At 41.0% G+C, this 14,888-nt stretch overlaps 1 protein-coding gene and 1 long non-coding RNA gene across 2 annotated transcripts in view; one reads left to right on the forward strand and one right to left on the reverse strand.

Annotated features, from left to right (window-relative positions):
- LOC113435791 (toll-like receptor 6) overlaps positions 1–14,888 on the forward strand; it is a 458,202-nt gene that overhangs the window by 61,640 nt on the left and 381,674 nt on the right. The window lies entirely within an intron of this gene.
- Positions 9,299–14,829, reverse strand: LOC148125476 (uncharacterized). The gene is made up of 2 exons (XR_015744163.1): positions 14,715–14,829; positions 9,299–13,928 (listed from the first exon to the last, which is right to left on the reverse strand). It is a non-coding gene; the product is annotated as an uncharacterized LOC148125476 (long non-coding RNA).

The raw sequence follows: 14,888 nt of genomic DNA on the forward strand, positions 1-14,888 counted from the left end.
ACAAGCACAGAGATTCACTGAACGGCTGGGGCCAGGAAGTTCATAAAATGGGGCAGAACCCAACCAGTGTTTCACTTAGCAACAGAAATTTAGGGCTCCTGGGAGTGCGAGCAGGTTAACCACCAGGAGGTTACAGCAGGAGAGGTTAAAGCCTTTCTCCCACACAGACAGTGCTGGTGAAAAGAAGAGAAGCGGGTGACATGATAGACATCTTCCCGTACTGGAGGGGCTGCCCCGAAGAAGAAGAGGTCGACCAGTTCTCCAAAGCACCAGACAAGAAGCAACGGATGGAAACACATCAAGGAGAGATCCAACCTACAACTGAAAAAAAAAGCTGAATGGCTTCCCTTCAGAAGTGGTGGGTTCTCCATCACTGGAAGCTATCAAGAAGAAGAGAGGCTGGACAGCCGTTTGTCTGAAATGGCTTGAGCAGGGGCTGGTCTAGAAGGCCTCCAAGGTCCCTGCCCACCCCATTATTCTATGAAATGGTGAAGGATGCTTTTCAAGCTTTCTCCTCCATGCATCCTACAGGAATGCATGCATGCATGATCTTCATTCACACAGACTTTGCACCTGACTTCAAAACTCCGGCTTGCCTTTGCCTTATGTATTTGCTCAATGAGCAAAGCTGTTGGAAGACTTTTTTTTAAAGGTAAACAAAACCATTTGCTTCATAAGTAAGCAACAGAGGGGAAAACAATGTTTTTAGCCATTTGGATATAAAATGTATACAAACCAAGGTCCAAACATTTATCCCTTCAACTTTCCATGCAAGACGATGCCTTAATAATTGTTTTTTTTCCCCCCTTGGTTTAAAAATTATCCTTTTCTTAGCTTTAGATGTTGCTAGCTTCCTTTTCTCCCCTCCGCTTCCAAAGCAGGAAAAAAAATTGATAGAGATTTTTTTTTTATCCAAAGGGACAGAAGAGGTTAAGAAGTAAGCCTCTCTCTGCCCTTGCAAACGAGGCCTCTGTTTGTCTTTTGTGTGCATGGGGCGGACTGGGCAGAAGGAATAAAAAGCCATAACTGCAAGAATTGTGGGTAATTTGGCGCTGAATGAAAGGAGCCGAAAGAACCAGCGACCCTGGGGTGTTCGTACCGTTTTGCACAGCCGGTTTCAAATCCTTCCAAACTCAGAGCAAACCTTCTCCGTTTCTGCGTTCTGCATTTGAATATGTGAAAGTGTATAACAACACTTCAGGCATCTGAAATGTGAGAAAGAATTATCCTGTAAGGCTGGTTTTTCCATCCTGGTCAGGGTGTGGTATCCCCTTAATAAGTAAACTAAATAATTACTTATTTACAGATTCAGCAAACAGGGAAATCGCAGTAACCTTTGAAATAGACGGGGGCCAGAGGAAGGGAGTGGATTAAAAAGCTGGGTTTGTTTACTGAAAATATATGAAAGTCCAGCTTGAAACCACTGCTTGCTCATTTGTGTGATTTAGAGAATGTTTCTTCAGTCTAATCACCTGAAAATCCTTAAGAACCTCCTGTTCTTAAAAAGGTCCATTTCACTGTACAGGTAGTTTTTTTGCCTTATGACCACAATTGGGCCCAACATTTCTGTCGCTAAGCAAGATTGTTGTTAAGGGACTTTGCTCCCATTTTGCCACCGTTGTTAAGTGAAACACCGCACTTGTTAAGTTAGTACCATGGTTATTAAATGAATCCGGCTTCCTCGTTGACTTTGCTCGTCAGAAGGTCGCACAAGGAGATCACGGGACACAGCGACCGTCATAAATATGAGCCGGTTGCTAAGTGGGCAAATTTCGATTATGCGACCATGGGGATGCTGCTGTGGTCATAAGTCTGAAAATGTGAAAAACGGCCTTGTCACTTTTTTCAGTGGGGTTGTAACTCCGAATAATCACGGAATGAATTGTTGTTACTTGGACGGAAGCCAGATGAAGCCGATTTATTTCTTGGTGGGATTTAATCTTATTTGGCTGCTGTAAGGACGTAGTTGTGGCCAATGTCACCTCCATGAGTTCAACAACTTTACACATTTATTCTGAAGTAGCTTTAGAAGACTGGTCAAAAAGATAATGCAGTGGTGTGCATACTTTGGAAGGAGATTTATTGCCAAAGCTTAAATACAATTGGGAAACAGGCATTTTCTTAATCTACAGGAATACCAAGATGAGAGTGACCTAAATTTTAAATTCATAGCACCTAATTAAGAGGCAATTGATTATGTGCCATCAAGTTGGTGTTGACTATTAGAAACCACATAAATTTCTTCATGCTGATCTGTCACGAACATCATCTAGCCAGACACCATCCATCCACCATGGTAGAATAGATACATCTAAATTCCTGGAAATTTCTAATGTAACTTGGTCAGAGCTAATCAGAATAGAGCTGGAAGGGACCCTGGAGGTCTTCTAGTCCAGCCCCCTGCTCAAATAGGAGATCCTATTCCATTTCAAATAAGTGTCAGTCTCTTCTTCAAAACCTCCAGGGATGAAGCACCCACAACTTCTGGAGGCAAAGCTGTTCCACTGGTTAATTGTCCTCACTGTTAGGAATTTTCCTTAATTCCAGGTTGCTTCTCTCCTTGATGAGTTTCCATCCATTGTTTCTCGTCTTGCTTTCTGGTGCTTTGGAAAACATTGGCGCCTTTTCTTTGTGGCAACCTCTGGAGTACTGTTATCATATCCCCCTTAGTCCTTCTTTTCTCTAGACTAGCCCAACCTCAAATCCTACAACCGTTCTTCCTATGTTTTCAGTCTCCAGGCCTTTAATCAGCTGCTCTTCTTTGCACTTTTTCCATAGTCTCAACACCCTTTTTGTAATGTGATGACCAAAACTGGATGCGTTTGTGAAGGAGGAAACTGGAAGTATTGGGTTTACTTTGTGGATCAGCATGGTGCTTTGCTCAAATTAAGTTTGAGATTATGAGGATGGAGGTTCATTCTCCGAGCATGTGGGATGGTTTGCAAACATTTTGTTACCAGGCTAGGTAACATCTTCAGCAGAGTTTAGGAAATGTCTGTGTTCTTCTGCTTTGTGTGGTCAATAGGTCTTGTGATGGGTCAGGTGTGGGTGTGTCCAGCGAGGGTCTAGGGATGGGGAGGTCGTGTCAGGCAAGGGTCACTGGGAGGTGAAATGCTGGTTGGGGGGATGTGTGGTTGAGGGTTGGGGCCGTTGCTGATTGGCTGTGCGGTTAATTTGAATTCTGAGGGGTTTGTAAATTTGACATTATCTCTTGGGTGGACTGGACTTTGTTGACATTAGTAACTGAGGACATCTTTCATGCTGCCTTGGAAAATAGTTAATCAATGCTCGGGAGAAGCCCATGCAAAATGATGTTTTATAAAAACATGTTTTTGCACACTGTGGCTCATTAATGCACACTGGCTTATTCCAATGACAAATTAAGATCTGTGTCATTGGTCTTTGTTCTTGGAGTGGTGTTTGGACATTTAGTGAGAATGAGACTGCAGAGGCCCTTCCTTCACCAGAGACTCTTAAGAGCCTAAAATTTCAACGGATTTTGCTTAATGAGTAACTAGTTTTATGGTGCCTATTTCCCTGGATAACACTTTTCAGACCAGGGACCACCAGGGAACTGGAGCTATAAACCAGATTGAGAAACTGAAAGTGGAAGTAGACAAGCAGCAACAAATGACTTTTCATATTGTTCCTAAAAATTAGATGGCTGTGGCCCCATGAAGTCACCTGGAATGGTATACAGTTTAAGAGTGACCTTGGGAGGGTAGGTCCAGCATTGTTACTTAGGAAACCATCAGATTAGAGAAAAGATGAATAGTGGATGGGAGCCAGAAGGACCATCCCTAATTTCTCAAGGTGTAAAGGAGACTGGAGGAGTATTCTACTTACAAGATTCTGTTAATATAAACTTACGATAAAGTAGAATGAGCTCATCTGGCTGCATTCGTTTGGTCTACCTGATAAAAGTGTACATTGATCTTGCAAATTGGAAAGGATTTTTCTCATCTTGACTCCTTGACACCCTAAGAAATTAGAGAGGGTCTCTTTGAGTCTCTTGCCTAGCCCACTATCCAGCTTCAGATGATTGATTGATTGATTCATTCCTTTATTCACTTTTTACAGCTGCCCAACTCAACCAAGTGATTCTGGGCAGCTTACAATTCTACAATTCTAAAACAATCTAAACAATCAAAAAGACATGGCACACCATAAAAACATCCCCAAATGAAAATAAGTACAGGTAGACGTATGAGGACAACCGGGGTGCCAAATTTCTGCTGAGACAGTTGTTAAGTGAGCCTTGTTCCATTTCATGACCTTTCTTGCCACAGAGATTAAGAGAATCCCTGCAGTTGTTAAGTTAGTCACATAGTTGTTCAGGTGAATCTGGCTTTCTCGTTGACTTGGCTTGTCAGAAGGTTGCAAGAAGGGATCACGCGACCCCAGGATAAAGCAAACGTCATAAATAGGGATGGGTTGCCAAAAGTTTGAATTTGGATGGGGATGCTGCAATGGTCATGAGCGTGAAAAATGGTCACAAGTCATTTTTTTCAGTGATCTTGTAGCAATAACAGGAGCAATAGCACTTGGACTTACTGTGCAGCCCTCTCTAAGTGGTTTATAGAGTCGGCATATTGTCCCACAACAATCTGGGTTCTCATTTACCCACCTTGGAAGGAGGAAAGGCTGAGTCAACCTTGAACCTAGTGAGAATCCAACTGCCAAATTGCAGGCAGACGGCAGTCAGCAGACGTAGCCTGCAGTACTGCACTCTAACCACTGCGCCACCACAGCTCTTGCAACTTCAAATGGTCACTAAGGGAACTGTTGTAAGTTGAGGACTACCTGTAATCTAAGCAGGAGATGACAAGAACAGGGTGAGCAGGGTCTCCTGGTCCAGGAATTGGTGCAACTGGCTCACCGCTCAAAGGTGTTTGAATGCTGTCTTAGCCAGTTTCCCAAAGTCATTTCGACGTACTGTGACATGAACAGAAAGCTGAACTCAAGTTGAAAGCATTTTTATCACTATTTTATTTTTCTTGTTTATTTAAGTGTAATTTTTATTAATCTATTATTCATTCTACTGTGTACACTTGCATTTTATTTACGTATCCTTTTTGGTACAGTATTGTGGATATGAAGATTAGCTTTAGTGAATGGTAGAATCATAGTACTATTAAAAATCAGTGGATTTAATGTTCGTCTAGAATGATTTAATATAAGTTTATCCATTCAATTTGTTTTTCCCCCCAGCGTAAGGAAAGCTGTGTGCTCCTTTGCAATCTTAATGTTAAGCTTTGCATTCTTACCAGTAATATTTTGATGTTATGGGTGTGAATGTCACATAGGTTGGGCGTGGCATATATAATTTAGAGCATCTCAACACTGATTCTGGGAAGGAGGAATTTAAAAATTTTCAGACGCTCACGTAGATTAAACAATGTGTGTATGAGTGTGTGTGTGTGTGTGTGTGTGTGTAACACCTTGCAAAGGAGAGGGGGTTTGCAAATGAATATTAATTCTTTAATTTTGTAAAAGATTAGGTCTGGAGCTTTTATAGGCAGTCAAAAATCTTGCAAAAATACAGGGATGGAATTAGACCTAAAAAATAACTTATTCTCCAAAGCATCTGAGGGTAAGATAAGAAGCAATGGATGGAAACTAATCAAGGAGAGAACTAAGGAGAAATTTCCTGATAGTAAGAACAATTAATTAGTGGGACAACTTGCCTCCAGAAGTTGTGGGTGCTCTCCATCATTGGCGGTTTTTAAGAAGAGATTAGACAGCCATCTGTCTGAAATGATATAGTGTCCTGAGCAGGGGGTTGGACTAGAAGACCTCCAAGGTCCCTTCCAACTCTGTTATTCTGTTAAGCTCTTTAAAGAGAGATCCAATCTGGAGATAAGGAAGAATTTCCTGATTTCAAGAAGAGATTGGACTGCCATTTGCCAGAAATGGTGTAGGGTCTCCCGCTTGGGCGGGGGGTTGGACTAGATGACCTACAAGGTCCCTTCCAACTCTGATTATCTGTTAAATCTGTTAGTGAAAACAATTAATCAACAGAAGAGTTTGTCTCCTAGAGTTTTGGGTTCTCCATCAGTGGAGGTCTCCAAGAAAGGATTGGACAACCATTTGCCTGGGATACAATAAGACCTTGGGCAGAGGGTTGGACTCAAAGACCTCCAAGGCCCCTTCTATGATTCTCCTTTCCTACCTACCTACCTACCTTCAGCATGAATTGTGCTTTATAGTGGAGAGACATCATGTATTTCTCTCTTTCACTGTGAAGATAACTCAGTCTGGATTTTGGTAGGAATTTTGTACAGATACATTCAGAAGCAGCCTGATTTTAGGAGTATAAGCAGTCCTTGACTTACAACAGTTCGTTTAGTGACCGTGAGCCTGTTGCCAAGCAGCTGAATTTTGATCACATGACCATGGGGATGCTGCAATGGTCGTAAGTGTGAAAAAGGGGTCAGTGACGTTGTAACCTTTGAACGGTCACCAAACGAACGGGATTAAGTCATGGACTACTTGCGTTTGGGTTGCAAAAATCTGCATGGCCACTAGAGGTAGCAGCAAATGGGCAGAAAAGTCCAACTCTTTGCTGCCCTCTACTGGCTGGAGCTTTAAAATCCAGACATATACTCTGCCCAATACAATTAGCTTCCTTGAAAGCACGGATCAAAGAATAGGCAGTGAGGGAGACCTTGGTCAGAGGCTGCTGCAAAGAGGTGGCTTTCCCTGCTTTTGTTACATTTATGTTGTTGGGTTTGTGGCTAAGTGCAAGTATGAAAAATTATAAATTTTATAAATTATGAAAAAGATTCCTGTAAGCTTTAGGCTGTTTAAAATCAGTACGCTCTCAGTAACTGGTCTCAAAAATAATGAGGGGAAGGGTATTTTCCACCCTGCCCCAATTTCATTTTGTTTCTTTTGCAAAGATCCTGTTTAAGGAAACACATACATCAAAGTAACTTTCAGGACAGGACAGTGATTAAATGCTGCTGGACTCCGGTATTTCTTGAACTGTTTCTGCAGCGACCCATTAAGCAAGAAGAGAAAAGAGAAGGCAAGCCAAGGTCCCTACACTCTGGGAAAAGGGCCAACATTTGCATGCAAACTCAGATAAAACAACACCACAATCTTGCTTTTGAACTGCTGTCGCTGAGCAGCTGAAGAAACAAAAGGAATATCTTGCCTACAACTGGGCATGTTAGAGGAAGGGAAGACAGAAGTTGAATGTAGACATCTTTTCCTTCTTCTCTCCATCCAGATTATTTTCACATTTTCAAGAAAAAAAAAAATGCTTTCCCATCCTTTCAAGGACTGCAGCACAGTGTTGGCTAAATCTGGCCCTGAGTTCTGCCTCGGTTTACCTTTTCCAATAAGCAACCGAGTTAGAAGATCATTAAAAGTACCATAAAGTGGGGTCTCCAAGAACCAGGAAAAAATGGATTACATTTACTTTTGTAGTTAACACAAAAAAGAAGTTAAAAGTTGATCGGTTTAGAAATAGTCACCTCTTCAGTTACATCGCAAGAATTATAGCATCCAATAATATATCATAAACAAACTGTAAAGGTTATGATAAATGGAGAGTTAACAGACTTTATAGATATAAGAAAAGGGACCAGACAAGGCTGTCCACTGTCACTTCTGTTAACACTGGAAGTACTGAATAGGAACATCAGAGAAGAAAGGGAAATAAAAGGAATGAAAATTAAAAAAGAAGAGTATAAATTACAAGCCTTTGCAGATGACCTGGTATTTATATTAGAGGATCCATTGGAGTCCGCACCTAAACTGATAGAAAAGATAGAAGAGTATGGGAACGTAGAAGGTTTGAAAATAAATAAAGATAAAACAAAGATTTTAGCAAAGAACATGTTAGTAAGACAAAAGAAAGAATTGGATGAAGTTTTGGGGATCCAGGTCACAAACAAGGTTAAGTATTTAGGGATACATATAACACCAAGATGTAGCACACTTAAGGAGGACAATTATCTTAAACTTAAACAATAGATTGCGACAGATTTGATAAAATGGGAAAATTTACAGTTATCACTGATTGGGAGAATATCTACAACTAAGATGAATATATTGCTTAGAATCTTATACTTATTCCAGACAATTCCAATCAGATTAGGGAAAGAATTTTTTGAAGATTTAAACAAAATAGTGCTAAAATACATTTGGCAGGGGAAGAAAGAGAGAATAAAATTTAAATTGCTACAAGATGCAAGAATAAGAGGAGGATTTGCTTTGCCCAATTGGGAATTATACTACCAAGCGATGAGTCTGATGTGGGTAAAGGAGTGGATAACACTAAGGAATACTAGACTTTTAAATTTAGAAGGACATGACCTGCTGTTAGGGTGGCATGCCTTCCTCTGGTATAAGAGAACTAAAACGCAGGGGTATTTTAGAAGACATTATATTCGAGAAGCTTTGTTTCTAAACTGGGAGAAGATAAAAAAGCAATATGATTTAAAAATTCCGCTATAGTTATCTACCATTGAAGCTTTTTCCTATCGAATAATATATAAAAAGGAACAAACAGTTTGATATGGTGAGATATTGAATGAAAAGGATGAACTTAAATCTATGCAAGTGTTGGAAGAACAAGGTGTAAAAATGAATTGGTTTTCATATTTGCAAAAACAATCTAGATTTGATAAAGATGTTAAAACAGAAGGTATCTCTGACAAGTTGACTGATTTAGATAAAATTTTGACAGGTACTGATGAAAAAGTAATAAAAAAACTTTATGGACATTTGCTAGAGTTTAAATTAGAGAAAGAACAAGTAAAAGAAACAATGATTGCATGGGGGAAAATTTCGGATATGGGATTGATTTAGATAAATGGCAAAAATTGTGGTCTCAAAATTATAAAATGACAATGTCAACTGCATATAAAGAAAATTTGTATAAGATGTTTTACAGCTGGCACTTACCCCGACGAGAATTGCAAGGATGTTCAAGAAAAAATCGGATGTTGGAAATGTCATCAGATACCTGGTTCATATTTACCACATGTGGTGGACATGCTCAGATGCAAAAAGATATTGGACTATAATCCACACATGGTTGGAAAAAATGACAAAACAACACATAGACTTTAAACCTGAGATATTTTTATTGGGAATTATACCAGAAATATATTGTAAAGAATTGAAATATTTGATTGTAAATGTTTTAACAGTGGCTAGAATTGTATTTGCTAAGAATTGGAAAAATGAAAAAATACCTATGCAGGAGGAAATTATTAAGAAAATCATCGACTGTGCCGAAATGAGTAAATTGACATTTGAAATTAGAGAACAAGAGGATAAACAATTTTATATGATATGGGATTTATTTTATCAATGGTTAGATAAAAAGACATGGTAAAGAAATAGATTAGTAAGCCTTACAAAGATTAAATCATAATGAAAAATAGAATATCTCATATAAAATGATGGAAAAATAGTCAAATGAATGTTTAATAATTGATATTATATAAGCACAAGCTAGACCGATAAGGTGAGAATTTATATAACTTGTGAGTAATGGTAAAAAAAGGATAGCACAAAAGATTGTAACCAACTGACACACTGTATGTATGTCATTGAAAGAGAGCTTTATGTTCGTATGTTTGTTGTAAAAAAATAAAAACTTTGTAAAAAAAAAGAAAATAGAAAAAAAAGAATTATAGCATCCAATAATATGTGAGCACAGCCATAGTAAAGAGCATTGTATTCTGAGTAAAAGTAAAAGAAACATTTGCAAAGAAAAAAACATCAAAATGATAGATATATTCTCAGCTGAACAAGGGTGAGCTTGACTATGGAGGCTTGAGAACAGCTAAAAATGAAACTGTTATCTACTATTTATCTGATGCTTGCCTGGCAGGCCTGGTTTCTGAAAAGGTTTCTGAAAAGAAACAAGGAAAAAAATAGAGGTTTTTCTTGAAGGTTAAGGTTTCTGGAAAATGATTAGCAATACAATTGAAAAAGCAAATTAAAAACTAACAAACAAACAAACAAAACCAAAACCAACATGTTACTTGGCCAGTGCAACAGTACTACAAAAACCAGGTTTCCAGTATGACAAATCTCCAGAGAGATTTGCTTTGGCGGCATACCAGGTATGTTCTCCTTTAATTGAAAGTTTGTAGTTTGGGGATTCCTATTTGGGCTTTTTTGTTTCATTTCGCTTTGATCACAAAGTCAGACCAGAGCCCAAATCCAGCACCAAGTTTGCAGAGTTAACCTCATTGGTTTCAACTGGATGTCTATAAGGTTCCTCTCTATGTGGCATCGTGAAAGAAATCAGCATAAGTCTTGTCTTCCCGCAAAAAGGTGCATCAGATGAGTGAATGGTTGGCATTTCCTCCAAGTTATCTTCGAAGGTCTGTTGGCCCAGAGGTGGTATTCAGAAGGTTCTGACCAGTTCTGGAGAACCGGTAGCGGAAATTTTGAGTAGTTCAGAGAACCGGCAACTACCACCTCTGACTGGCCCCGCCTCCCTCTATTCTCTCCCTCCCGAGTTCCAGCTGATTGGCTGGGTCTTTTTTTGTTGTCCTGCACAGGAGAACGGAGCTGGAAAGCAGGTAGGGTGGGGAGGGAATGGAGATTTTACGGTATCCTTCCCCTGCCACACCCACCAAGCTACGCCCACAGAACTGGTAGTAAAAATTTTTGAATCCCACCACTGCCCAGCTTCGACTGTTGACTTAATCTTGGCTTTCAATGGAGACTTGTTGGATTATTTGGCAGGGTTTCATCCCTACCATTTGGAACATTGCACCTGCTCCTTAACCCTTTTTTATTTTTTAAAAGGCCAATAGCTCTGAATCTTCAGAACTTCCCCACACAACTTGAAGACAAGCTCCTGGCTTTATCGGAGATGAGGAGAGGAAAAGGGAGGTTGTTGTTTTGCCCAAGACAGGATGAGCTTCTGTTTCAATGCTCTTGGTTCTGCTCTTAGAAAACACCTCATTTTCTACCACAACTAGCTTCAGATGCCAGAAGTGGGGGATGTGACAGAGGATTCACAGACGAGGAGAGTGGATTTATCGCCGTACTTTATTTGAACTTTAAAAGAACAGAGAAGAGCAAGGAAGATGATGATGGGATTGGAGGCTAAAACATATGAAGAACGGTTGCAGGAAGTAGGTATGAGTCACTTAATGAAAAGAAGGACCAGGGATGACAGGATAGCAGTCTTCCAATATTTAAGGGGTTGACACAAAGAAGAGGGCGGGGCAACCTGTTCCCCAAAGCACCTGAAGGCAGGACAAGAAACAACGGATGGAAACTCATCAAGGAAAGAAGCAACCTAGAACTAAGGAGAAACTTCCTGGCAGTTGGAATAATTAACCAGTGGAACAGCTTCCCTCCAGAAATGTTGGGTGCTCCAACACTGGAGGTTTTTAAAGAAGAAATTGGACAGTCGTTTTCTGAAATAGTACAGGGTTTTCTGCTCAAGCAGGGGGTTGGACTAGAAGACCTCCAAGGTCCCTTCCAATTCTGTTATTCTATAAACACAAACATGAGAGAAAGCCTTCAGAGCAAGGCTTCTGGAACATTTTTCAACCCCATAAAAGTTGCTCATAGCACCAAGAGTAAGCAGGAGTTAGTGACTGCCCAACTGCCTCTCCTACACAGATTTATTGGGGTATATTTTCTGAATTCCCCTCTTAATATTGATCCATTTTAATACTTATTTTTGGTCCCATTCGGTTCCCTTTTTAAGGGACTTATTCTGCGGAGGGGCAGAGAGATAGGCAGAGAGACATATGGAAAGATGGGCAGAGGTCACTATGGATAGACTGACAGGTAGTTCAATAAGCAGAGCGAAGGACTGGCGGGTGGAAGGGCCGGCAAGCGTAGATGGATGGATGGGCAGAAAGACAGATGGCCAGAGTGATGGATGGATGGATAGACAGAGAAATGGGGGATGGGAGGGACAGAGAAATGGCTGGACAAGATACATGAATGAGCAAGGGGACACAGAGATAGATGGACTGATGTTCAGATGGAAAACTGACTAGCAGATAAATAGGCAGGTGGACAGACTGACAGGCCAATTTATATCTTTCCTTCCAACATTCTTTGGGATTAGAATGAATTTGGATAAGGAAAAGCACCCCCAAAATAAGGCAGGCAGGGTGACAGTTGATGTTCCTGTTGACTAATCCCAAGTCACTTTAGGAGAACTCCCCAGCTAACCAGGATGTCAGGTCAAAGATAACTCACTGTCTCTTTTCATCCATTCAGATCAGACGTAACAAGTCACCCAGACAGCTGTTTTTCTGCCTCTAATTCTCCCCTTTCACACTGAAGCTTCTTAGCAGCTCCTGCAAATCCCCTCCACACACACAACCCTTGTTGTGACTAATTCTACCAAAGACTCAAAACAACTGAGTCATAGCGAAGCTTTAAAACGCATTGCGGGAGGTAAGGAAGAGAAGACCTTTTGCAAGAAAGTGGATTTTTTTTGGGGGGGGGGGGGTACTGCCAAGGGTAGAGTTGCGTTTGGGATCCTCCCTTTTCTCAACCTCCTTTCGATTGGAGAGCACCCGGGTCTCCAAAGGACTTTGTAGTAATGTTGCCGTTGTCATTGTTGTTTACAGATTACACCCAGAGGCTGAAACTGGAAGCAGAACACCCCCTGACAGCTTGTAACTAACCCCAGAGAGAACTGTGAAACTCCTGAAATAACTTCAGCCAACTGCCAGCGTCTCTCTCTCTTCCCTCTCTTCTCCCCTCCCCAGAAGTAAAATCATAGAATCCTAGGGCAGGAAGGACATTAGAGGTCTTCTAGTCCAACCCCTTACCCAAGACAGGAGTCCTTATTCTATCCTGGACAAATGATGGTCCAAACTTTTCTTGAAAATGTCCAGTGATGGAGGACCCACAACTCCCACCCTTCCAAGCTGTTCAGAATAACAATTTGGAAGGGACCTTGGAGCTCTTCTGGTCCAACCCCCTGCTCAGGCAGGAACCCTATATGGTTTCAGACAAAGGGTTGTCCAGTCTCTTCTTAAAAGCCTCCAGTGATGAAACACCCACAGCTTCTGAAGGCAAAACTGTCCCACTGGTTGATCGTTCTCACTGTCCGAAAATTTCTCCTTCATTCCAAGTTGCTTCTCTCTTTGATTAGTTTCCATCCGTTGCTTCTTGTCCTGCCTTCAGGTGCTTTGGAGAATAGCTTGACTCCGTCTTCTTTGGGGCAGCCCTTGAGATATTGGAAGACTCTGCTATCATGTCTCCCCTAGTCCTTCTTTTCATCCAGTTCCTGCAACCATTCTTCATATGTTTTAGCCTCCAGTCCCCTAATCCTCTTGGTTGCTCTTCTCTGCACTCTTTCTAGAGTGTCAGCATCTTTTTTACATCGTGGAAACCAAAGCTGGATGCATTATTCCAAGTTTAGCCTTACCAAGGCATTATAGTGTGGTATTAACACTTCACATGATCTCGATTCCATCCCTCAACTGCTTAATTGTTCCCTCTGTCAGGAAATTCCTCTTTATTTCCAAGTTTTATCTCCTTCCAGGGAGCTTCTTCACCCATTACTTCTTGTCTTGCCCTGAGATGCTATGGAGAATAAATTCAATTCCATTCCAAATCTGCCTCCGTCGTTCCCTTCCTATTCCTTGGTTCAGAAGAGCAGAGAAAGAGAAAATTCATAGGCCACTTTCCAGCTCACATTCTTAATGGTATTAATTCAGAAACTATTAATTTGTGGCTGACAGTGAATCATCTTCAAAGCTTGCAAATGGGTGGTAGGAACAGCCAGAAAGATATGTCAATACGAAGTGAGGACAAAAGTTTGATATAAAGCATTTCCTGGCCGTAGTTATAAAGATAAATTCCATTGCCACGGAAGGGTAGTTGCTAAGGTGTTGGCTTTGCATCTCCTTGATTCTAGCCAGCCTGTAGCCCAGGAAATTTCTTGACGATGTAATGATTAAGATATGAGCCTAGAAGTAGAGAGACTGATTCATATTTGGATTCATTGAAAAAGGAAAGAAAAAGACCAAAACACCTCCTTGCCAGCAATCGACACCCAGATGAGCAGAGGTTAACGCCAAGATTAATATTATTAGACCAGTGACCAAGCTGTAAACAACACCCCAATTAGGGAAGTACAAACTCAGTCAAAGAAGATAACAATAAACAGCAGCCTAATCAAGGAACCCAACTCCTATTAGCACTGATCAGATAAACCACTTGTACTTAAGCAGAGAGCAAACCCCACTCCCTCCTAGCACTGATGATGTTACCTAGTTGGGTAATGAAGCATCTACAAGAGAACCATCAAGCTCAGATAACACCAAGGACCTCACAATCCTCCTCCTCTTCCTCCTCCTCCCTCCTAGCACTAATAATGTTAACTGGTTGAGTTGTGAAAGATCTCAAAACCACCAAGCTCAGAGAGTACCAAAAACCTCACAGTCCTCCTCCTGCTCCTCCTCCTCTCTGCAAACTCCACTGGCTTCTAGCACTGATGATGTTACCTAATTGGGTAATGATCTACAAGAGACCCACCAAGCTCAGAGAGCACCAAGGACCTCACAGCCCTCCTCCTCCTCATCTTCCTCCTCCTCTCCACTCCCAGCACTGATTTTGTTACCTAGTTGGGGTATGAAATGTCTGCAGGGAAACCACCCAGCCTAGAAAGTGCCAAGGACCGATTGATTCAGTTTCTAGAGTCCCCTCCTTCGCAAAGGTTAATAGGGGGATTATGGAGCATTCCCCTTACTTACTTCAAGTCCCAGCTTAATGCTGTGGTGTCATAGGATTAGAAGACAAAGAAACCCAGATTCCAGCCATCCCATAGCTACAGAAGCTTACTGGGTTGTTTCTTCAGCCCAACTTTCTTTATCGGTTGTGATTGCAGAAAAGAAAGAAAAGAAAACATATGGGAGGAGGGATCCCTG

The sequence above is a fragment of the Pseudonaja textilis genome, chromosome 6 (assembly GCF_049901715.1).
Source record: "Pseudonaja textilis isolate UNSWEBS1 chromosome 6, rPseTex1.2, whole genome shotgun sequence".
In the NCBI taxonomy this organism is placed as follows: Eukaryota; Metazoa; Chordata; class Lepidosauria; order Squamata; family Elapidae; genus Pseudonaja; species Pseudonaja textilis.